The sequence below is a fragment of the Canis lupus genome, chromosome 32, assembly GCF_003254725.2.
Source record: "Canis lupus dingo isolate Sandy chromosome 32, ASM325472v2, whole genome shotgun sequence".
Lineage (NCBI taxonomy): Eukaryota > Metazoa > Chordata > Mammalia > Carnivora > Canidae > Canis > Canis lupus.
In genome coordinates this window covers 4,554,403-4,578,037 of record NC_064274.1, presented here as the reverse complement: position 1 = coordinate 4,578,037, position 23,635 = coordinate 4,554,403, and the positions used below count along the sequence as shown (strand labels likewise).

Sequence of the window (23,635 nt, the reverse complement as noted above, 5' to 3'; positions counted from 1 at the left end):
CTAAGCCAATACAGAAAAGGGGTTGGGGGGTGGGGGGAGATCACTAGACTTCACCAGCTTCTCTAGATTCAGAAGCATTAAAGGATGGGATGCCCATTCCATTAAGAGCTAGTTAACTCGTACTTGGCTCTGCTTTTCCAGGATATCAAACATTCTCTGATAACAGATAAATTAAGCACAATAATCACAATAAAAGACATTTTGATCCATCTCTCCCATTAGCTCTTACTCATCAAAACAAAGGTAAAACTGATTCACCCAGCAACAATATAACATAACCAGATCAGGCTCTGTGCTAAGTAGGCCCTAAAGGTACAAGACATAAAGCCTGGTCCTTTTTGTCTTCAAGGATTTTAAATTTTAGGGATGGGAGACCCAGAGAGCCTGGACTGGTAGGTGGTTGAGTGAAGGAAGAGATGAACTAGCAGATTTGGGGAAACAACTTTGGAAATAAATGAGGAAAATAAAATTTTATACAAGTTACACAACATGATATACAAGTTATACAACATGATAAAAATGTTTGCAAGATACAAAGTGGAACATGGGTGAAAAAAAATGATTCCATGCATGAATAAGAGACTTAAAGAATGCAAGCATGTTATGTTTTAAGAAATCAGAAAATAATTTTGTCTTCTCTACAAGAAGGGGGTAAAGTTGGATAAGTTCTATGATCTCATCTAGCTTCACAATTCTGTGATATGCTATCGAACATTCATGTTCTGTAAGAGTTTGGGTCTAACCTGAAGGAAGTCTGAGAAGAAAGAGGAAATAGTGGAGTTGTTACCCTCTAATGCACTTTGCTGAAAGAAAACACATTATCGTACTAAATTATTTTATATCCACAAATATCAGCATGCTTGGCAAGACTACCATGTTGTCACAGTGTGTCTGATTTCTTGTTTAAAAAAATAAAAGCCTGTTTCACATGTTTTTTTTTTTTTTTAAGATTTTATTTATTTGTGAGAGATAGAAGAGAGAGAGAGGCAGAGGGAGAACCAGGCTCCCTGATGTGGGGCTCAATCCCAGAACCCCAGGATCAACCTGAGCCAAAGGCAGATGCTCAACCACTGAGCCACCCAGGCACCCCACATCTTTTTTCTTGTTCAAAATTGTCCCCTTTCTTTCTACTCTCTGGATGACCACTCCCACCTACACACCTAGTACATCCATCTCTACATAGCAGTTTCACTTTGAAATGTAAAAACACGTAAGATAGATATTATTTTTAGGAAAATTCAGACATCACTAAAGCTAACCCTAGCCAAATAATCTGAACACCAAAAATATTACTATCTCAGAATCTATTTTTGAAAAAAAATTAAAAGCTTTTATAAACAGCCCCTACTACCATTTGCCAAAATGATGTTAACATTAGCCAAAGGAACACAAAAAATATTGATTTCGATAACAAAGAGTAAATATTTCTGGTGTTTCAGCAGTAAGTACTTTACATGCACACTTACTTTAATGGACATAACACAAATATGTACTTGTGTGACCATATTAAAGCATCTCCAGGCATTGTCTTTTCTATAATCATTAACATTTCTATCAGATTTGTTTTACCTTTCTCCTAAAACAACTTCTTTTCCATGTGCATTCAGAATATCTATCATATGCATATTCAAATAGACGATTGCTAGCCCACATTTTTATCTTTTCAAAATTATTACTGTCCTCAGAATTTCAAATTTCTTTGAGAATTTTCTCCCAGGGCACATCAGCATTAATGTCTCTGATTTGCATTCTAAAACATTGAGACAGAGGACATGATTGGCAGCAACACAACTGGAATGGCTGCGAGTGAGTCTGTGATAAAGTTTTAGTAAAGACCAAAACTTGAAAATGTATACATGCTTATCTATAATTGAATGCATTAATTGTAACTTAGGCCTCTGTTTATGATACCATGCATAATGAACTATGTTTCTTAATTTTTCCCCTTTCCATTTGCTATTTAGTTTATGAGTCAATTATTTGGATTTTTGAAGGTTTTTATAAAGGACTGATAATAAAAATTGATTGTAAAGTACTCTGAAAGCCTCTTCTGATAACTACTCTGGAGAGAAAAACAGGTCTGTACTTTCTGTTCCTTCATAATGTTTCCCAGTAGATTATGCATTCCAGAAAGAATGATATAAATTCCTAAATTTTCTTAAAATGTAGTTTAAGAATATTGTCCTTTACTTCAATCAAAAATCTAATATTTGCCTTGAATCATGACTACAACAATAGACTGTTGGCAATCATTTTGATTAAACTAAATCACTCTAAATTTCCAAATAATTACTAATACACAGGGGGGAATCTAATTTTTAATTTAAAAGAGACTAAAAATAGGGGGATCCCTCAGTGGCTCAGCGGTTCGGTGCCTGCATTCGACCCAGGGTGTGATCCTGGGGCCCAGGATCGAGTCCCGCATCGGGGTCCCTGCATGGGGCCTACTTCTCCCTCTGTCTGTGTCTTTGCCTCCTTTTCTCTCTGTGTGTCTCATGAATAAATAAATAAATAAATAAAATCTTAAAAATAAATAAGACTAAAAATAACCTAAGTAATTTCAAAAATAAAATTTAAACTCCTATTGATTTCTGAAAGTTTGACCTGCATAAATATTCAAGAGCAAAGTATTATTTTTATAAAATACTTGTACATTTTCTATTATAGGCCTATATAATTTATCGACCATTATAGTATACATGATCACATAACTGACTTGTTCCTCCACGTGTTAATTGACCTTAATTAATAGCTTTTCTAGGCTAATAAAATTTTTATTTAAGTCTTTGGATACTGACAGAAAATAATAATTAGCCTTTTGTTAGGTCAAGAAAAACTAAGACAATTTTCCTGAGAAGCCGACATATAACAATATAGCACTGATTTAGATTTTAGGAAATCAAGGTCTAGTTATGTTTAATTGGGAACCATTCTCAAATCCTGTAACTCCTTTTTTTTTTTTTTTTTTTTGTCTAACGAGAGACTCTGGTAATAAATTACAGCTTCCTTCAAGTCATAGTTAAACAGCGAAGTTAATTGAGAGAAATGAGCTGCATAAAACAGAAACCATGTTTTCTACTTTTCACTTAAAGTCATAAGATCCTAAACCCATGAGGTCTGTATGCCTGACATTAGATGACCACTGTTTCCAATCATTGGTCAGGTTCTTGATCCAGAACCAATTGTCCTCATTGATACCCCAGTTTCTAACCTCTAAATTGCTGATGACATTTGTTATTCTTCAGTTTATAATCTAACTTTGCCTTTCTGCCGGATATCTCACCCTACTTTTCCAGGATGACCTTGACCATTGCTTCTGACCTGAATTTTTCTTCTAGGTTGCTTCATCTTTCTCTGAGTAATGCATTTAGCATGACTTCCTGTGGGTGGCGCTCCTGCCTGAATCTCCCCAGCCTGAAAGCAGGCTGCCTCTTTGCCCTGAAGAAAACAGCTTTACCTCCAGGCAAAGGAGGTATGGTGTGGTGGGAAGGGCATGAGGCCTGCCAGACAACTCCCACTGCAGCCTACCTGCGATTCCAACCCAGGATCATTAGTGTTGCTCCTTAAAATAACTTTGTTTTTAGAATCCATATCCTCCTAGCCACCACTCCTACATTCTCCTATTGAAATAATTGTTTTCCTCCATGATTATTGAGCTCAAGGTTTCTTTGATTTCAACAACTGTGTTGTAGCAGAGCACATGGTGCTTGGTAAGAAAGATTTCATGATTCTTGTAATCTGTCTCCCTTTTATTCCGTTTTAGTACCAAGAAAGAAAGAAGTATTTACAAAAGTTTTCCTCCCACCAACAGCAAGCAATTGTACATGACCCAGAGGAGAGTGGCTCAGGACTGATGGTAACAAAAGTGATGGAAACTAACCAGAATGAGCAAACGCCAAAGGGACCCAGGGAACAGTATCAAGACTGATCCTCACCAGATGATTTGAATTCCTAAAGCCTAGGATGTACTGAGTTTTTGTTTCACTCTGGAGGCTGCTGTCCTTACACATGCCTTCTGAGCAGTAGATTTTAACAAGATTAAGCCTCTTGTTGCCTGAAAAAAAGAACACATTTATTGGTAAGTGAATCATCAAAAATACGTTTAATTAAATAAGTAAGCTACTTAACAGCAGTGCAGTACTTTCTGGAACCAAATGTTCCATGTTGATTTGGGATAAGGAGGAATGAGGAGCACCAAAGGAGAGGGCCCAGACCAGGTAGATGGCCCATGGCAGTGCAAGGACTAAGAAGAGGCCATAATAACCATGGGAGGACATGGTGGGAAGAAATCACCAATATAACTGATCGATGAACAAAGGAGGGGCAGAGCTTATTTTAACCAACTTGACCATTTGGGCCAGGTTTACAATTAATTTGTTCTGCAAATGTGCGTTCCTTGCAGAATAGAAGTAGCAACCATGGAAACATGCACGTAGGAGAATGTTTTATAAAGAATAGTCCCTATCCACTCCCAGGCCCACAGCCTCAAAGTTTTGCATGGCCCGGGAGTCCACTTTCCCTTCTTCTCTTGTTCCTGATGCACATGCTATGGACACCCAGTGTAAAGGTTTCATCTGGCTCTGACTCTGGCCCATCCACCCCATACACCTGCAGTGTGGAGGCCCTGTTAATAGGAAATTCTGGAATCCCAGCTAGCTAAAAGGAAGGGATCCAGGTCTGGGTGGCAGATTCTTTAAGCCATTTAACTCCTCAAACTGGGAGGGACAATAGTGCTATACACACGTGTCCATAATATTCATTTAGAGTGACTTTCATTTTAGTTCGAGACATGTACGAGACTTTACTAACACTATTTAGAAAAACAGGGAACATCTCAGCGAATGAGAGTATTGTCTTAAGTGTATAAATACTGGTAAAAATGGTGATCTCTTTGGAAGAAATGTCAAATGTGTTAACCTCTGCTCTCTGGATCACAGAAAAATCTAGTTTATAGCTTAAATATCATGTTTAATTTTACAGACAAAAAAAATTGAAATCGTTCCAATTTTAGTATATGTGCTGCCAAAGCGAGCATGAAAAAAAGTTAAATCCAATGAGGTTAGACATCTAGGTAGTATCTTGCATGTAGAATTAGCTTATAAATATTTATTGAATGACGAACTATTATCCCAAACCAGAGAAAGTGAAAGAGTCTTGATTCCCAGTGGGTTGTTTGGCAGTACTCATGTTTTCCCTTGTCGTATCCTACAAAGCATTAAAACGTAATCACAATCCTATAGGTCCAAAAGCCAATATGTGAAGGGAAGGGGAAAAATGAGAAGACTCCCCTCCCAATCACAGAAATGTGTTTTTGTGCACTTCTAGTTAAGGGAACTCTAGTGTCAGTTCTTTGCAAGAGTATAACAAGATGACCCTGGCAAGAAGGAAGCCATTCTAACTGTGTAAAAGTTTAGCTGTTTTAGCTTCTTTAGCCCAAATATAAAAAAAAAAAAAAAAAAAAAAAAAAAAAAATTGAAGTATATCCAAGTGTACCAATTCTAGAGAATTACTAAACAAAAATCTGGCCTACTATAACTTCCTAGGTATCTCAACAAATGGCCTATGCTGATTTTTACTTTACAGTATCAAATATTTTATCTAAACACAGTAGTTACTTGGGACAGAGGACTGGTTTCAGTAACTCTTTTATTAACAGCGCATTGTTTTTAAAAATAATACAACTACAGATCTCCTAAAAGCATGGAGTCATTCTCTACCAAACCAATGCTCCAAATGTAATTCCATCTGCTTGACACTTTGACATTTTAGGTCTGGAAAAGCCCAGGGTGAAAGATGGCAAAAAGGAGGGAAATTTTAGTACAGAAGTGAAACGGCTTGCTTAGAACAGAGCTTTAGGAAAGCAGAACACAAAACCACTGTGACTAATACATTTTTTCAGATTTATTAAGTAGAAAGGCTCAGAGGCAAAAGAGAGACGAGAGGCAAACACAGTTGGCTCTTGCACCAGCTCTTAGGATTCTGGAGTGATGCCTTAAGATTATTTTCATAGTCGGGCAAGAATGATAGGTTGTAAATGTATAACTCACTGGCAAGACAATACTTTCTGAAAATAGTATTTTCTACTGAGATATTATGAAAAAAATGGATATAAGGGTTACAGCAACTGTTTCTCTAGATAGGATGCACCTGTTTAAGAAAGAAAAACGTCTAAAGAATTTGTTCTCCAATTTCACATCCCTTGACCTTTGCAACCATTAACTTCACAATGCTAATAAGAGACAAACTCAAAGTTTAAATGAACCTGAACTTTGAAAGTATATTAAATGTTTATTCATTCAGACCGAATAAAGTTCCCTTCAAAAAACAGTCAAAAATGTTTCCTTATTTTGCACAAATATAATTGGAAAATTCTCATTGGATGGTCTAGATACTTAAAATTAAAAATGTCTGTTGCTTCAGAAATAATACTTTTTTGGCAACAATTTTATTGAATTTTAATTCACATAACATACAATTCACAAACCTAGAGTGTCTATAGCTCAGTGGTTTTAGTATATTAAGAGTTGTGCAACCAATCAACATGTTTCCGAGCATTATTATACCTCAAAAAAGAAACCATGTAGCCTTTAGTTATCACCCCACCCACCCAGACTCCTCTCCCAGTTGTAAGCAACCACAATTTTCTTTCTGTCTCTATATATTTGCCTGTTCTGAACATTTTATATGAATGGAATCTCATAATATGAGGTGAATTTTTGCTTAGCTTAATATTTTTATGTTCCATTTCTGTTATAGCTGTATCAGTACTTTAAATTTCTGGCTGAATAATATTCCACTATATGGATTATATCACATTTTGTTTTTCCACTCATCAGTTGATGGACATTTGGGTTGTTTTCGCCCTTTGGCTACTATGAATAATGCTTTTATGAAAATTGGTGCACATATCTTTGCATGATTATGTTTTTATTGCTCTTGAATGTATACTAGGAGTGGAATTCTTGGGTAAAATGGTAACTACATGCTTAACTTTTTGAAGAACTGCCACATTGCTTCCCAAAATGTCTACACCAGTTGACATTCTCAACAGCCATATAATGAGGATCCTGATTTCTTTACATCTTTACCAAGACTTGTTATTGTTTGATTTTTTTTTTATTAGAGCTACCCTAGAGAATGTAAAGTGTATTTCAGCCTGGTTTTGATTTGCATTTCCCTGACAACTAATTACACTGTACATTTTTTTCATGGGACTACTGGCCTCTGTATGACTTCTGTGGAGAAATGTCTATTAATATTCTTTGCCCATTTATTAAAAGGTTGCCTTTTTAGTATTGAATTATAGGAGTCCTTTCTGTATTCTAAATATTAGCCACTTATCAGATATATGATTTGCAAACAATTTCTCTCATTAATGAGTTGTCTTTTCACTCTTTTGACAGTATCCTCTGAAGTACAAAAACAATTAATTTTGGTAAAGTCTGTTTAATTTTTTTCTTTTGTTGCTTACGTTTTTGTTGTGTAAGAAACCATTGCCAAATCCATGCTCATGAAGATTTATCTCTATACTTTCTTCTAAGAGCTTTAGAGTTTTAGCTTTTATATTTAGGTCTTTAATATATTTCAAATTAATTTTCGCATGCAATATTGAAGTAGTAGTCCAACTTCATTCCTTTCAGGGTGGAAATAAAGTTGATCTAGTGCCATTCAGCGAAGACTCTTTTTTTCTATGTTGAATGGTCTTGGACACTCTTGAAAAGCAATTAATCATAGCTATGTGGGTTGATTTCTAGACTTTCAATTCCATTCCGTGGATTTATAGGTTTATCTTTATGCCAATACTATGCCATCTTGATTACTGTTGTTTTGTAGTAAGTTTTAAATTGGGAAATGTAAGTCCTCCAACCTTGTTTTTCTTTTTCAAACTTGCTTTGGCTATTTTGGATACTTGGCATTTCTATATGCATCTCAGGATCAGTGTGTCAGTTTCTACAAAGAAGCCAGCTGGGATTGTGATAGGGATTATGTTGAATTTATAGATCTGTTTGGGGAATTTTGCTATCTTAGTAACATTAATTCCAATTCATGAACACAAAATATGTTTGTTTACTTAGATTATTCGTTTCTTTTAAAAAAATATTTTGTAGTTTTCAGAGTATTTTGTTAAATTTATTCCTGAGCATTTTATTCTTTCTGATGGTTTTTTTAATTAAATTGTTTTATTTTTAAGATTTTTTAAAAAGATTTTATTTATCCATTTAGACAGAGAGCTCACAGGGGAAGGGGCACAGGGAGAGAGAATTCCAAGCAGATCCCACACTGACCAGAGCATTGCAGGGCTCAACTGTGTGACACCAACATCATAATCCATGCAGAAATCAAGAGCTGGACACCCAACTGACTGAGCCACCCAGGCACCCCAAAATTTTTTTCTTGATTTTCTTTTTGAATTGGTCATTGCAAGGGTATATAGTAGACTATAAACTCATATATACACACAATATATTGATTTTTATATATTGATCTTGTTGCCACAACCTGGCTAAATTTGTTCACAAGTTCTAGCAATTCCTTAGTGGATTCCTTAGTATTTTCTGTATTCAAATAGAAATCATTTTACTTCTTAGGAATTCTTCTTAAATGATAGTTTACAATATTTTAGCATTAAATGAAACAATTGAATGTATTATGTCCAGGTGTAAGAACTTAGACAATTATCTGGATTTTTCATTTTTATCAAAATCTGCTTTTAAAAAAAATCTGCTTTTTACTAATATATGATGATCTCTGATAAAACATTTCTCCAATTTTTGTTTTCTATTCTTCAATATAAATTGCTTGAACAATTGTTTTTTTCTGGATACTTTACTTCTTCACAGTAAAAATATTGCCATTCTTCAAATATAGAAATGTAATACCACTTATTTTGAAAGGATTCTACTACTTAATCACAGGGTCCATAGTCTTTGATTCAATAAAATAAGACAAATTTCTTTATAAAATGATTTTACACAGAAATCAAAAGTACAGAAGAGCAATGTCATATCACTCACTGTACAGTACATTTGTATTAATATAAATAAGGCAATAGAACATCTGTCCACAAAAGACCAATGAAACTTTAAATATGTGTATCCCCCATATCTTAAAATGTAAATACTTGCCACTTAACAGTTACTTTTCCCTTCTAATTAGGAAACTGCTCCCGTGATCACTTTGCAGCACACTGAGTAAAAATAAAAACACAGCATCTGGCACAAGGCTGATAGCAAAGCAATAAAAATTAGTGAAGAATGATATAACAGATTCCATGAACACTGAGGCTTTCAGCATGGCTCTCTGACTTGGTGCAAAATCCATCTTTCATTCACGTATGGCTGTCTTCATTAGGATTATGTTTCTGAGGCACTCATTAAATGAACTCAGCTGATGGGTCAGAGTGTGTTACCACAGAGGGGACCAAGTTCAGGGGCAACCCACTGACCCTAGGATGTGGCCTCCAGGACCAAGGAATATTGCAAGGAGGGTGATCATGAAGTTCCCCTGAGAAAATAGTATCTCTTCTAAGGAGTCTTATCTGGACGTTAGAAGAGAGACAGAGACAGAGAGATGCCCTGCTTAAGGGAAAGTTAAAATCCCTCATCAGAAAGAAATAGATGAATCTGTGATATGTCAGCAGTATGCTAAGATTGTTTGTATTGTGTGCTTGTATAAAGAAAATATATATAATTGCAGGGAAAGTTTAAGCAATTCGTGTTCTAGTCTGGCTGGCTGTATTTCATATTTTTGACAATTCCCCACTCACATTTTTTAAGACAAAGGTTTAACTGTTATAAAAACAGTTATTGAATGTATATTAAAATTTGGCAGAGCTGATAGCCTGTGTTATCATTAATTCATAATAAAGCAAACCACAAGAATGCTTACTTACAAATGACTTATCCGAACATGCCCCCATAAAGTGTATTGAAATGCTGTTGATTTTCATCTCAGTGAAGCACTGGAGCATCCTTATTAGTAAAAAGGTAAGAAAATCAATCTAGAATTGAATCCAGAGCCTTAGCTGCTATCCAGAATGATCTGAATTTTAATCTTCATCAGACTTTTAATCTTAGATCCACCCTTTTGTGACTATGTCATTTTGAGTAAATCACAAAATCTCTTAAGCCTGTTTATCTTTAAGTGTAAGCTAAACATAATAAAGAGTACTTAGTTTATGAAGTACTTTAAAGGATGAGATGAAAAAATGCACAGAAAAATTTAGCACAGTGCTTGACACATAGTTCTCAAATAGACTTTCAATCTTTTGGTGGGGAGGAGCAGAGAGAGAATACCAAGTGGACTCTTCGCCCAGCCCAGAGCCCTACATAGGGGCTCTATCTTACAACCCTGAAATCGAGAACCTAACCAAAATCAAGAATTGAACACCCAATCAACGGAGCCACTCAGGCATCACAACTTTGAATCTTACTCCTGTTCTTAGCCTAATTATCTTAATTTGTATGTCTTATACTCACATTTAATTATAATTAAGGGCAGTAAGAATGCACTATGGTTGGGATGCCTGAATGGCTCAGCGGTTGAGCGTCTGCCTTTGGCTGAGGGCATGATCCTGGTCCCAGAATTGAGTCCCACATCCGGCTCCTTGCGAGGAGGCTGCTTCTCTCTCTGCCTCTCTGTGTGTCTGTCATGAATAAGTAAAATCTTTAAAAAAAAAAACTTAAAAAAATTTTTAAACATCTAAAAATCTTTTCTTAAAGATTTTTATTTTATTTATTTATTCATGGGAGACACACAGAGAGAGGCAGAGACAGAGGCAGAGGGAGAAGCAGGCTCCATGTAGAGAGTCCGATGTGGGACTCGATCCTGGAACTCCGGGATCACGCCCACTGAGCCACCCAGGTGTCCCTAAAGATCTAAAATTTTTACAAAAATTTGTTTTAATGTGGACTCAAATTTTTATTAATAGGGTTGATTTCAAAAGGTATGGAGACGTTGGCTAGGGGAGTCAAGTATTTCTCACCCATTTACCTATACTTCTGCATACCTATTGATCCACCCAACCTTTTTTTTCTCAGCTTGAAATTTCTCCCACATGAAATTTGTTTATATCCATATATGATAGAAGAAAAGAGAACAAGATGTATGATTGAGTGTCAGTAGGTATAAAATGGAATTTGCGAAGTCTCTTAGGTATTTAATTCCCTAAGTCTCATAAGAACCACAGAAATTATGTCATAAAGGAACTCTACCTGTCAAATTTTTAATATGTATTTGAAACACTTCACAACTCAAAGTTGAGAATTTACTTTGATATATACCCTTTGCATCTCTCTTGCTGAATAAAGCATTCACCTTATAAATACTCAGTAAGATTTGTAGGGGTTTCAGTTTGTTTTCAAAAAAGGACTATAACTGCCTTTGATTGTGGATAAATTCAATACTAATTCTTCTACTTAGGGTCTTTTTTGTTACTAGTTTTCTGTCACAAACTGTCTTCTACATGAGTAGTCTTCCTTTATCAACATGAAATAGCATTAGATTTATACATAATAGATTACATATAACATGTAATACATTATATATAATAGATTATATAATGGTTACATATATTATATATTACATAGTATATAACATGCATTTTAAATATACATGGAGATTGAAAAGGAGATAAAACATAGTTTACAATGTATTAAATAATTGTTATCAATACTTAAAATATATCAGCGAGAGCAAAATTATTTGATTTTTTAACTTTTTAACTTATTTGAGAGAGAGAGAGAGAACACAAGCAGGAAGGAGAGGAAGAAACAGAAACACCCCCCTCCCCCCCCGCCCCAGCAGGGAGACTGATGCGGGGCCAGATTCTAGGATCCTGGGATCTTGACCTGAGCTGAAGACAGATGCTTAACCAACTGAGCCACCCAGGCGCCCCAGATTTTAAATAGCTATTATAACTGAAAAATATTCTTGCACAAGCCACAAAGACCCAAATGAGAGAGGTGCAGTATAGGCTCTGTTTACTAAATCACAATATCATTTTTCAATCCCATCTGCCAATTATGTAAAAGATTTTTTTAATATCTCAATTGGTTATTCTTTCATGCTAGTTAAAAAGTGCTGTACATCTTTAACTAGAGGAGGTCTTGTCTCCTCCAGTCCAATACCTTCCCATTTTACCATGTAGTCCTGGCCCACCTGACTACCTCCAAGACCATGTATCAGTGAAAGAGAAGGAAATGGCTTTTCTATTGAGGCTGCAAAAGTGTGCAGTGCAGGGGATGGTGGGGTATGTATATATGTGTGCACATGAGCATATCTGTTGTATTGATAGACACATATGTGTATCAAGGTTGGTTAAAAGCATATGAATGAAAACTGGCATTATTGGTTGACCTGTGTCTCGACAAAAATGAAAGTTTACATGAAAGTCTCAAATGAGCTTTTCTGATTTAATAATTCTTGGAGATATGTTAGAGTAAGGGGGAAAAAGGGAAAGAATGGGAGGGAGATACACAGGGGAAATAGAGATCTTTTATATATAGCAGAAAGAATAGTTATAGCATTAAAATGTAAAAAGGATAGAGTACAGGAGCAATAAAGGTAGAGGCCATATCTATCCTAAGTACTCCATTTAAAACCTATCCTTCTTTGATTTCCAAACCCAGCAGTTGAAACCAACCATGATGAATAGACCGTAGTAATTGTGTGATACGCTTCATATGATATCGCTCAGAATTGCATATGATCTGGAGCATCATTTATGGGAGGAAAGGACTGTGCTTCAGCCAAGCCCTTCTCGGCTTATAAGTTGGCTTCATAATAAAAAAAAAATCATGAAATCCAATGTAAGCACGTCTAACAGTAGTCTAAAAAAAGAAAAGGCAGCTTTTAAAAGGCAGTTAAAGAATCTTTTCAACTTTCTATGGCAAATTCCATTTCTTTTATCAAAACTTTACAGGTAACTTTACAGATTGCACCTGTGATTGCATTTGTGATTTTTTCAGTTGAAAGAGGTAAAGTGGACATTCTCAGTTCATAGTGTAAGGATAATTCTGGCAATTTCTGCATTTCCCTTAGAGATCTGTCTTACTGAAAAGTGAAAGGTTAACTTTAATAAATGAAAAAGTCAAAGGAAAAAGACTCAAGGATTGAGATCTGTGGTACACTGATTATGTAGTCTCTTAATAACAAAATGTACAAATGTCCATTTTTCATTTAACAAAAGAAACTATGAGTAAAGCTTTTATCTTCAAGCTGGAGGAAAGCTTATTGGGTGGAAGAGATTAATAAACAAGTACAGAACATTTAAGTTATTCTACGTTCTTAGTGGCAAGGCAGGTGTCCAACATGGATTTTCTCACTATGACACCAAAGTTTATTCCATGACCTTCCCTACCTTCCCCTTATACAGAGGATAGTTGTAAAGGGCAGTGAGCCACTTGTGTGTGGGCCAAACAGACCCATCAAGGCTGTTAAGAGTTCCCAGTGGGAACAATGGCAGTGACCTTGCGATATATAGGGTCTCCCAAGTGTGACAGGTCTGATAACCCAGCTAAATGGCAGCGGTTATCTTCCAAACTTCGTTACACTGTGCTTTTAAGAGAATATCACTAACTTCCCTCATGGTATTTTCAGTTTTCCAGTATTCCAAACTTCAAGTATCTGCAACAATAATTCTGAACACAGGCCATGGCATTAGAGTCCTCTAAGGAACCACTGAAAATAAGGACCCCTGGTTTCCCACCTCAGAACAATGAAATAAGACTGGCTAGGATCCAGAGTGGGTTTTCCTAGGTGTGGTCTTAGCCGTCTGGGGTTTTTGTTGTTTGTTTCTGTGGTGTAAATCTCCTTGGAATGGCATTTTTTTAAGTGCCCCCAGGGATTCCAATGTGCAGCCAGGGTGGAGAATCACCTGGACTTCTGCCCTCCTGGTGCTTTTCATTGTCCTTAGGTATGACTATAATGGCAATGACAGACCAGTCACCGCTAAAATCTCAGGTCAAGAGATTTGGTTCCTTCCCTTTTGGTTCCTTTGAGAAAACTTGCTCTAGACCAGTGTTGCCACACTTTCCTGTTCATCAGAATCCCCTGAAGGACTTACTAAAATACATATTTCTAGGCCCCATGCCCAGAGTTTGATTCAGGAGGTCTGGGGTGAAACCAGAGAAAATGCATGCTGTCAAGATCTCAGGTGCTGCTGGTCCAAGGATCACACTTTGAGAACCACTTCACTGAGCAGTTGGTAAAAACCCACCAGGTTCCTTCCTCCATAGCAATCTTTCCCCACCAAAGGCAAGATTCTTTGGCAGCTAGCTTTCCCAAGTCTGCACCTGCTTCCCTTCTGATGGGTGCCTAACCTCTAGCAAACCAATTTGCCTCTCAGTAGCGTTAGGAAGCTTCTAGCAGATTTTACCAGCTGAACTCTGCCATTTGCTTTCAGTTCTTTTTTTTTTTAAGATTTTATTTATTTATTCATGAAAGACACACAGAAGTGGAGACACAGGCCGAGGGAGAAGCAGGCTCCATGCAGGGAGCCCGACATGGGACTTGATCCCGGGACTCCGGGATCACACCCTGAGCTGAAGGCAGGCGCCAAACCGCTGAGCCACCCAGGGATCCCCTGCTTTCAGTTCTTAAAGAACAACTCTCTTGTCCTCGAAACACTTCCAAGACATTTGAACCGAGTACATTTCTAAAGAAATGATATTTTCCCCTAAATGATGCACAACCGTAGTTAGACTACAAGGTCTTCTGAGCATGCCACGCAGACACGAGAGGGCACAAGTATCTTACATTTGCCTTCTCACATGGTGCAAATAAAAGGTAACCCCCTGCCCCCCCCCCCCCCAGGACTTTCCTCCTTGTGAATGCATGAATTCGAGGAACCTGCTGCTGGTAAATAGAAACTGATGCCCAAAGCCTAGAAACACCATGGTTAAACTTAAGTCAGAAAAAAGGAGGACATCTAAAAGTTAGAATAAAAAGGACAGCATTTACCAAAGCCTACCATGGGCCTGAGCATTTCACATCTTTAATTCACAAGATAGTAGTAATCCCTCCAAGTGATTCTTTTTTTTTTTTTTTTTTTAAGCACAGAATCTATTAGGGACCTATGTAAGCCCAAATAATCACTCAGCATCAGAGAACAAGGCTTAGCCAGAAATATCATCCAAAAATCCCAGCCTGGAACTGCTTTTAAGATCCCACTGCTACCACTTCCGAGCATGAGCTGCAAGGTGAGCTGAGAAACCTTCAAGTGATTCTTATGCAGGCTAACATTTTGAGACCATTGGCCCAAGGAAATAAATATGTGAATGTTGGCATCTGGGAAGGAAAAATCACTTTGGGGTTTTCACAGGTCTGGGGGAGTCTCCCCTGAAAGAGAAACATGATGAGGGCAAGGAGGTAGCTGGGAACTTAGGGAGAATCACCCTGGGTGTGGGGGGGGAAGCAATGTACAAAGGAGAGATGAAGTCACCCACTTCAGGCAAGCCATCTGTGTGCCCTGTTGCCCTCTGTGAGTTATTTACACAGAAGATGTTTGGGGGGGGGCCCTTCTGGAGTGGGCGAAGAGGGACATTTCCACCATTCTGAATGTACCCAGGACTGCCTAAATGTCAAACATATACATGGATTTGTACGTGGAGTTAAGAATAAGTCAGGTTTGTGGGAGCGGTGGGTGTGACAAAGCAGGGGATGCAGGGAGGGTGCTGCCTGAGTCAGACCCATTCAGACTTAATTCTGATAGTCACTTCCTAGCTGGTGATCTCAGGCAAATTACTTAATCTAACTCAGGTTTTGTCCTTATCTATAAAAGGGGATAATCATACCTACCTCAGAGAATTGTTGTGAGGATTAAAAGAGATAATGACCTGCTTGGCACCCAGTAGGAACTCAATTGTCCAAAGGCAGCTGGCAGACCCAGCTCTCCCTCAGGCATAATGGAAGCAGTCCTACCTTTTTTCTTAAGTAGAAGCTTTTCTCCATGGGTTTTTGCTTTTCATTATCTGCTTTGTCTTATGTGAATAGAGATGACCAGAGAGAAAGAGCACGTCCTCCCCTGAGAGTAGGTGGGAGCTGGTGACATATCAGCTTCTTCTCTTATCCCCACTCCCCAACCTTTCCAGTCTTTTCCCTCCAGCTCGGGTCGAGGTGGGGGTGGGGGTGGGAGTGGGTATGGTGCCACAGGCATGTTTATATACTCCTCCAACACTCAGCCAGCTCTGCTTGGAGAATCAGTCTTAATTACTCACCTACTAGCATAACTCAGCACATCTGTGTTTTAAATAGAACTATCCTATATAGAACTTAATTTCTCTGTTTCATATTTGGCCTCAAAACGGTGAAACGGACTGACTATTCAGGAGAAAGGAATTTAGGTCTCATTTTTCCCCCTCAACCCAATTTTGGATTTGTGAATTTTAAAAGTAAATACTTATAAGGCACGGATGAATTCTGCATGCCAGCTACCTGTCAAGTGCAGCAAGAAGTCAGCCAGCTACTGCATTAGGTCTTGGTTTAAAGCCACTCTAAATGATTTATTGTTTTTAAATTATTTATGTGGCATTATTCCTTTCTTGTAAAATGCAAAAGTGCTGTCAGGAACAGCACAGCAGCAAGGTTATGAATGGTACTACAAGTAAATCAAGGTAATTAGAGGCTTCAAGTTGCAAATACTGACAAGTTCTCTACCAGCTACCACTTCACTGAAGATAATAAAATTTGCATGATTTCCTGACATTATACTCACACATATTTTCACTGCATGCTCACTGTAATTACTCAGGGCATGATCTCACGCTCATGGCAAGCAGAACTCTCACTGAACCCAGCTGTGTGACTATTATAGATGCTTAGAAATGAAGCGGATGGAATTAAGGGAAGAGTTCCCTACATAGCTTTAGGGATCTGTGATGTATCAACTGAATTTTGACAGCTACAAAAAAAGGAAAATATTCTCAACTACTCCTAACTTGTAATCAGGTCAAATTATAGTGAGACTAAACTAGCTCAAAGGCAGGATTTGAATTTTTGTGACTATTGATTTCTCCAATTTGTTTTCTATTTCTTTGATGTAATAAAAACAAGCCAAAGGTTATTTTAATCCCTGATATGACAGGACATCTAGGCATAACTCTGGGTGTAATGATGGAAAGAAAACTTCCGTGTTTTGCATCAAGGGTCAGAAAGGGATTTGAAGATCCCATGGGCGCCTCTAAGAGCATAGGGTAATTAAAGCAGGTCAATTCAATATCTGGACTCCATGGCTAGCCTCTCATTTTGTCATGCTATTCTTCAGTGCTTGAAGAATCTCTCGTATATGCCAGCACACGAATTCATGTACTCTCCCTGAGTAGGCTCTGAGAAGCAAATGTACATCTGACCATTTGCTCTTTCCAAACCCTATAGCACCCCCACAGCTATCTCTATAGAGAAGGAAAAATTTAGGTTTTGAACTGTGTAATACGTAACAGAGTTCCAAGAATGAATATGCTGTACAAACCAAAGCTTGGAATACAGGGAAAAAAAAAAAAAACAAACCCGATTTGGTTCTCAGCTTTGCCTTGTGATCTGAGGAGATTGATATAATCCCTCAGCCTCAATTTCATCAACCTGCAAAGGAGAAAATTACTCACATGAAGCAGTTGTGGGGGGCTACAGAAATAATGTGAGAGCACTGGGCCTCTAAGAAGTAATGCTCAATTATAAAAGAAAAGATAAAATGAATTATTCAGAAGTGTCTATCCTATTTCATAGATTGTTTTATTAAGTCCACATAGAATAGAAAGCCCTACTATGGAAAGTTAGTGTTAGAGTTAAAAGAAAGCCAGCAAAAGCAAGAAAAGGAACTTTTTTTCCAGATTTTAATAACACTCTTTCAGACGTGAAAAGGAGAATTTTGGAATGAGCCATCTCTCCCCACACCATGGAAAGCAGCTAGTGGTATAACAATAAAAGCAGCCTTAGTTGAGACAATCAGATCTTAGACTTTGGAAGTCATTACTTCAGAGCACAGTACTCTGAAACCCAAAGGTGTCTACTGGTAAATCTTTAAAGTCATGAAATCTGTGAAGGATTCCCATATCCTCACCTGGCTCTGGTCAAAGTTCCAACCAGAGGTACTGATCTTACCTCCTATAGAACAGTTACAATGCAGGCATCTGCTTTCTTTGCATGTATACGTTAGGGAGGGGGGTCACTTTTGTAATGGCAAGCTATATGAACTTGTAGTAACATATATGCAATCTTTAGAAAAGTAGAATAAAAGTCCATTGTAAATAGTTTGTGTTAATTACCCTAAAAGATTACATCAAACTCTGCGGTAGGTTTACTCATCTTTAATTATATCCATTTTTAGACCAGTAGTAACTTATGAGATTTCTGGAATGTGTTTAGTAATCCACTGAGGAGACTGACTCAGAGTCACAGAAGAAAGATATTCAGTATGTCCAATTGCCGTGACTGTTGACTTCTATCATTTGTTACCCACACTTAACATGAATAGGGAATGCATCAGAAGTACATAGTTCAATTAGCACAATAGCAAGCATGAAGCTATTATGGAGATGTGACATATTTTGTGTTGAGTCACATGAGTGGTCATAACTTCTGCTAAAAATATGCGTGTCATTTTTCTTAAAGTGCCCTTTCCTTTGCCCCCTACTGTATTTTAAAGGCAAAACAGACCATCTTTTGTAGAACTCATCAGTTTGCTCATTTTGTTGTTGTTGTTGATAACAATAGTGTTCTCATTTCTTCAACACAAGATATGTGGACAATTAGTCCTATCGGCTCTCCCAGAGACAAGATCACGAGTTTTCCGAATGAGTACCTCACTATGGGGTGTGTGGCTTATCACTGCAATATTTAAGCACATCTCAAGGGCGTTCCTTTGAGGGCTATATCATGGTTTTCCACTTCTGTAAGATTTTGAACAAAAGACATAAATTCTAGTTTACAACGTAGCAGCTGGTCAATCAATATGTTTACAACTAGTAAGTTTTACATATTTTGTAAAAGCTTAGATTTGGATGGTGCCTTGGAAGCAACTTAATCCAACTTGCTGTATCTTAGTATATACATATATGTATTTGCCTTGTTTTTTTTTTTTTTGTCACGTTCATGTTTTAGCTGTTAGATTTTTTTTTTATCCCCTTCTTTTCAGTTGGAAAGAATTCACTGTCAGAATAAAAGAATCTTAAAAGAGAAATGAGCTTATATATCAGTAGGTTAATGAGAGCTACACTAGGATACGTGATCTATTTTGAGAGTGAAGTTGAAAACAATATTTAAATCTAGTTGGAATTTAAAGGTTTTACTTATCTTTACACTGGAATAATCTCATCAGCTCTTACTCCAGAACGGAATAATGTTAAAGGAACCTTTGACAGCTGGCCTATAGCAGCAGAGGAAATAAAGAAATATTTGTTAATTTTTGTATTCACCCCATTAACCATCTTGAGTGAACTAGCCATATCTTACTGGCATCTTCTCTTCCTCTCTCAGTAGTCTATAACTGTTAGATTGTTCATTCTTGGGTACACATCTTCAAAAGTTTCAAGAACTATGTGTTCTTAGAAAAGTTCTTTTTCTTATTCCTCTTTACCTGCTAGGAAAGCTTGCAGAAGTCTCCGGAGTTTTGGTGGAAGAACAGAGTTCTCCATGATACCATTTATAGTCTGAACAAAGGGCAGCTCTAAATGTGGCCAATTTGGAAAGTGGACTGAAGGAGAAGCAGTAGAAAACCCAACTGTGATGGTTAATTTGATCTGTAAAATTGACTGGGCTAAGGGATGCCCAGATAACTGATAATACATTATTTCTGAGTGTGTCTGTGAGAGTCTTTCTGGAAGAGAGTAGCATTTGAATCAGTAGACTGAGTAAAGAAGACAACCCTCCCCAGGTGGATGGGCATCATACAATCCATCAAGGCCCAGATAGAACAAAGAGGTGGAGAGAGCATCAATTCAATTTCTCTGAGCTGGGGCAGTCATCTTCTGCTTGTGGATGGCAGATTATGGGACTTAGCCTTCATAACTTCATGAGTCAATTCCTATAATAAATCTTTTAAATGGATAAGGATAGAGATAGAGATATATCTCTATAAATATAAATATCCTATTGGTTATTTCTCTGGAGAACCCTGACTAATACACCTGCTCACTTTACTGAGAACTTTAGAAATCATTAAGTTAAGCCTCATTAACATGTTCAAGCCCTTTTAGTTAATTCATGGCAGGGCTAATGTCAGGTCACAGACTCCCATCTGCCAGTCTCAGTTCTTCCCATCACAGAACAGTACACACAAATGGCTCCCAGTTTTGGAGAACTTACACAGGAAGTGAGATAATATACATGGAACAACCAAAGGAAGAATTAAGACTTCCTTAGTCATTTTTACAGATCTGCACATAGTACATGTTTGAAAAATACTATCTCACATAAAATGCATGGCTCCTTAAAACAATAATAAAATGGTCTTTTATATATTAAGCTACTTTACCTGGTTACTGACCTATATGATTTGAAACTGGTATTATTTAATAATGAATGTTCATTTGACCTACAAAACGAAATAAAGCATGGAGCTCAAGCAGTTGTTGACTCAATGTATTGAAGCCAGTAATAAGTATATACCATTGAAAATTTTAATCCATACTGCATTGTTAGCAGCAGACAGTGGACCTAAATTAGCTAAGTCATATCCTTATTTCTTTTTGCCAAGGCAAATATCACCACAAAAAGACAACCTACTTTGAACATAACCAGATTAAAGATGGTTGCTGATGCTAAAAATAAGGATTAATATCAAAAGGTACAAGACAGGGACTCCTGGGTGAGTCAGGGGTCGAGCCTTCAGCTCAGGGCTCGATCCTGGAGTCCCAGGATGGAGTCCCGGGATCAAGGCCCACATTGGGCTCCCTGTGGGGAGGCTGCTTCTCCCTCTGCCTGTGTCTCTGCTTCTCTCTCTGTGTCTCTCATGAATAAATAAGTAAAATCTTAAAAAAAAAAAAAAAAAAAAAAAACGAAGCTACAAGACAGAAGTGTGCCTGGCACAGTAAATATGAACACAATGTGACTCACCCACAATGTCTCAATCTTTTGCTTCATCTGCAAAATAAGATTTTCTAATTCTAATTTTCTGTAAGGATAAAAGTGTCGTTTCTGATGTAACCCAACATATGCATTTCTAAAAATTGCTGCAATATGCAGAATTGTGCAATAAAAATCACAGGACCCATGAGAAACTCGGATTGGGGGTAAAGCACTCAAAACTTCATGAGACATACATAAAAGAGGATAGAAACTGAATAAAAATGAGAGTAGAGTTCACACATAGTACATGGTTAAGAAACATTAAATACTATAATGAATGCAGCATTTTACTTTTAAAAGGGTCTTATTTTTGCTTGTACTTAAGCTTCCAGTGTGTTCTGTATAAGAGAAAGAGAAGAAAGATAGAAAAAAAGTGAGGCAAAACTTTTATCATAAAAGAGATGAAGGAAAACAATAGAGAAAAGAGAGGAAGAGCAAGAAAAAGGCAGAGAAGAAAGAGGAGGAAATCAAAAGGAGGAAGAGAGGGAGCAGGCCATGGGTAGAGTTGTAGCTTGTGAGTCATTGTCAAGTGGTTTGTGTCAGTCTGCCATTTGTTTTCTCACAGATCTAGAGTCTGAAAGAGCTGGATCAAGGCTCTGGCAGATATGGTTTGTGGAGAAACTTTCTTCCTGGCTTACATACTGTCAAAAACGGACCCCTGTGCCCAGGAGCCAAAATATGCAACATGAAGACAGAGTTCGTGGATGAAGAAGGAAGATCCTTTATTGCTTTGCTGGGTAAAGGAAGCTGCAGCAGGCTAAGGCCTTCAAAAACACTGCAAACCTGCCCCAGGAGCTGGGGGGTTATAGGCCAATACTGGATCTAGCCGGTTTTGACAGGAATTGTGTAGGTGCTGCCAGCCTCCATAGTTAGTTGTTTTCAGGGTGGCATGGGGTTCCTGAAACAAAAGGCTAAGATGGGAAGAGAGGAGGTTTATGGAAGAAAGGACAAAGGTTACTTAGTTTAAAATTGAGCCTGGCCAAAGCATCCATGCAGCCATGTTGATTTTTGTTCAGATTTATACTTTAAAGCAATTTCATTCAGAGAAGTGTCTTCTTCATGTTGTCCTCACGTGGCCTTTTTCCTCTGCGTATTTGTAAGGAGAAAGAGTGAGCTCTGTTGGCTCTGCCTCTTCTCATAAGGATACTGGTCCTATCAGATTAGGGCTCCACTCTTATGCCCTCATTTAACCTTAATTATCCCCTTGAAGGCTCTATCTCCAAATACAATCACCTTGGGAGTTAAGCCTTTGACATATGAATGTAAGGAGGAAACACAATTCAGTCCCATAACAGGATTAAAAGAGGGCTATCTGAAATCAGGTGGAAAGTCATAAAACAAGATGAAGACAGTGTGGCTCACTGACATGAGGTATGTATAGTATATATAGTGTATTTCTATGCAGTCTGGCTCAGCTGAAATGCCTAGTATTTTTCATAGATGAATTGTATGTAAGCAAATGTCAACTTCACATCATGCGCAAATTGTTCTCTTGTATATTAATTGCATTGGAACAAACTAGTGTTTTTCAAAACAAGCATTATAGCAGGCTTGACTGTATTCATTCATTCTATCAACCTTGAGTGCTTTCTATGTGCTAGGCGCATTGCTTGGTCCAAAGAAGCTAGTGAATATGTTAAACAAGATGAGTTCCCCTAAGGTGCTTACATTCTTCAGGGGGGAGACTTCAATATTGTGATTTCTAAGAAATATAGACTTGTGGCTCGCAGCCCTCCACAACCCTTGAAATTTCATGAGCTATAAGAGCAATGGGAGCATTTTTTGTCATAACATTTAATCAATTGTCCTCAGTTTCTGAAATCACCTCAGAGCCATAAAGGCATAATGAATGTCTTGTTGTTCACAACAGTTTATGTTAGCGAGGTGACTTTTGGAAAACACTGAACGATAGGAGCTGGCTACTAGAAGAACCAAACATAACTAGAGAGTTGGAACTCTCAGTTCTACTCGGTGATTTCCAAGAAGGGGAAAGGGACTAGGGAGTCAAACAATCCCCAGTGGCCAAAGAGTTAATCAGTAATGCCTATATAATGAAGCCTCCATAGAAACCCCAAAAGGAGAGGGTTTGATTCGCTTCCGTATTGGTGAACCAGAACACTTCCATGTACCTTGCGCTGGACCCCAAACTCCAGAACAGAAGCTCCATTTTACTTGGAACCTCACCTATGTATCTCTTCATCTGGCTGTTGATTTGCACACTTTCAAATCCTTTGTAATAAACTGGCAATCTAGTGATTTAACTGATTTCTGAATTCTGTGAGCTGCTCTAACAAATTAAGCCAACCTGAGGAAGGGAGGCATTGGAATTTTTGTTCAGAAGCACAGGGGAACAAACTGGGCTTGTGATTGGATCTGAAGTGGACGGCATCTTGTGGGTCTGAGCTCTTTACTTGTGGGATCTGATGCTATTCTGGATAGGTGGTATCAAAATTGAGTTGAATTGTAGGAGAGCCTAGCCAGTGTCAGAGAATTGCTCGTTGGTGGGAAAAACTCCTCCCCCCACACACACCCTAGAATTGTTGATTCCGGAAACTTTATGCGTTGTATATATCTG

The 23,635-nt window shown here is 37.7% G+C and overlaps 1 long non-coding RNA gene across 3 annotated transcripts; it reads left to right on the top strand.

Annotated features, from left to right (window-relative positions):
* The first annotated feature begins 2,088 nt into the window (after window positions 1-2,088).
* LOC112646583 (uncharacterized) lies at window positions 2,089-23,308 on the top strand. 3 transcript variants are annotated; one of them, XR_007407866.1, is made up of 4 exons: window positions 2,093-3,472; window positions 3,764-4,078; window positions 15,056-15,200; window positions 19,578-20,539. It is a non-coding gene; the product is annotated as an uncharacterized LOC112646583 (long non-coding RNA). The 3 variants fall into 3 exon arrangements; XR_004811402.2 differs by lacking the exon at window positions 19,578-20,539 and adding an exon at window positions 21,626-23,308 and having other exon boundaries at window positions 2,089-4,078; XR_004811403.2 differs by having other exon boundaries at window positions 2,089-4,078.
* Window positions 23,309-23,635: the final 327 nt, after the last annotated feature.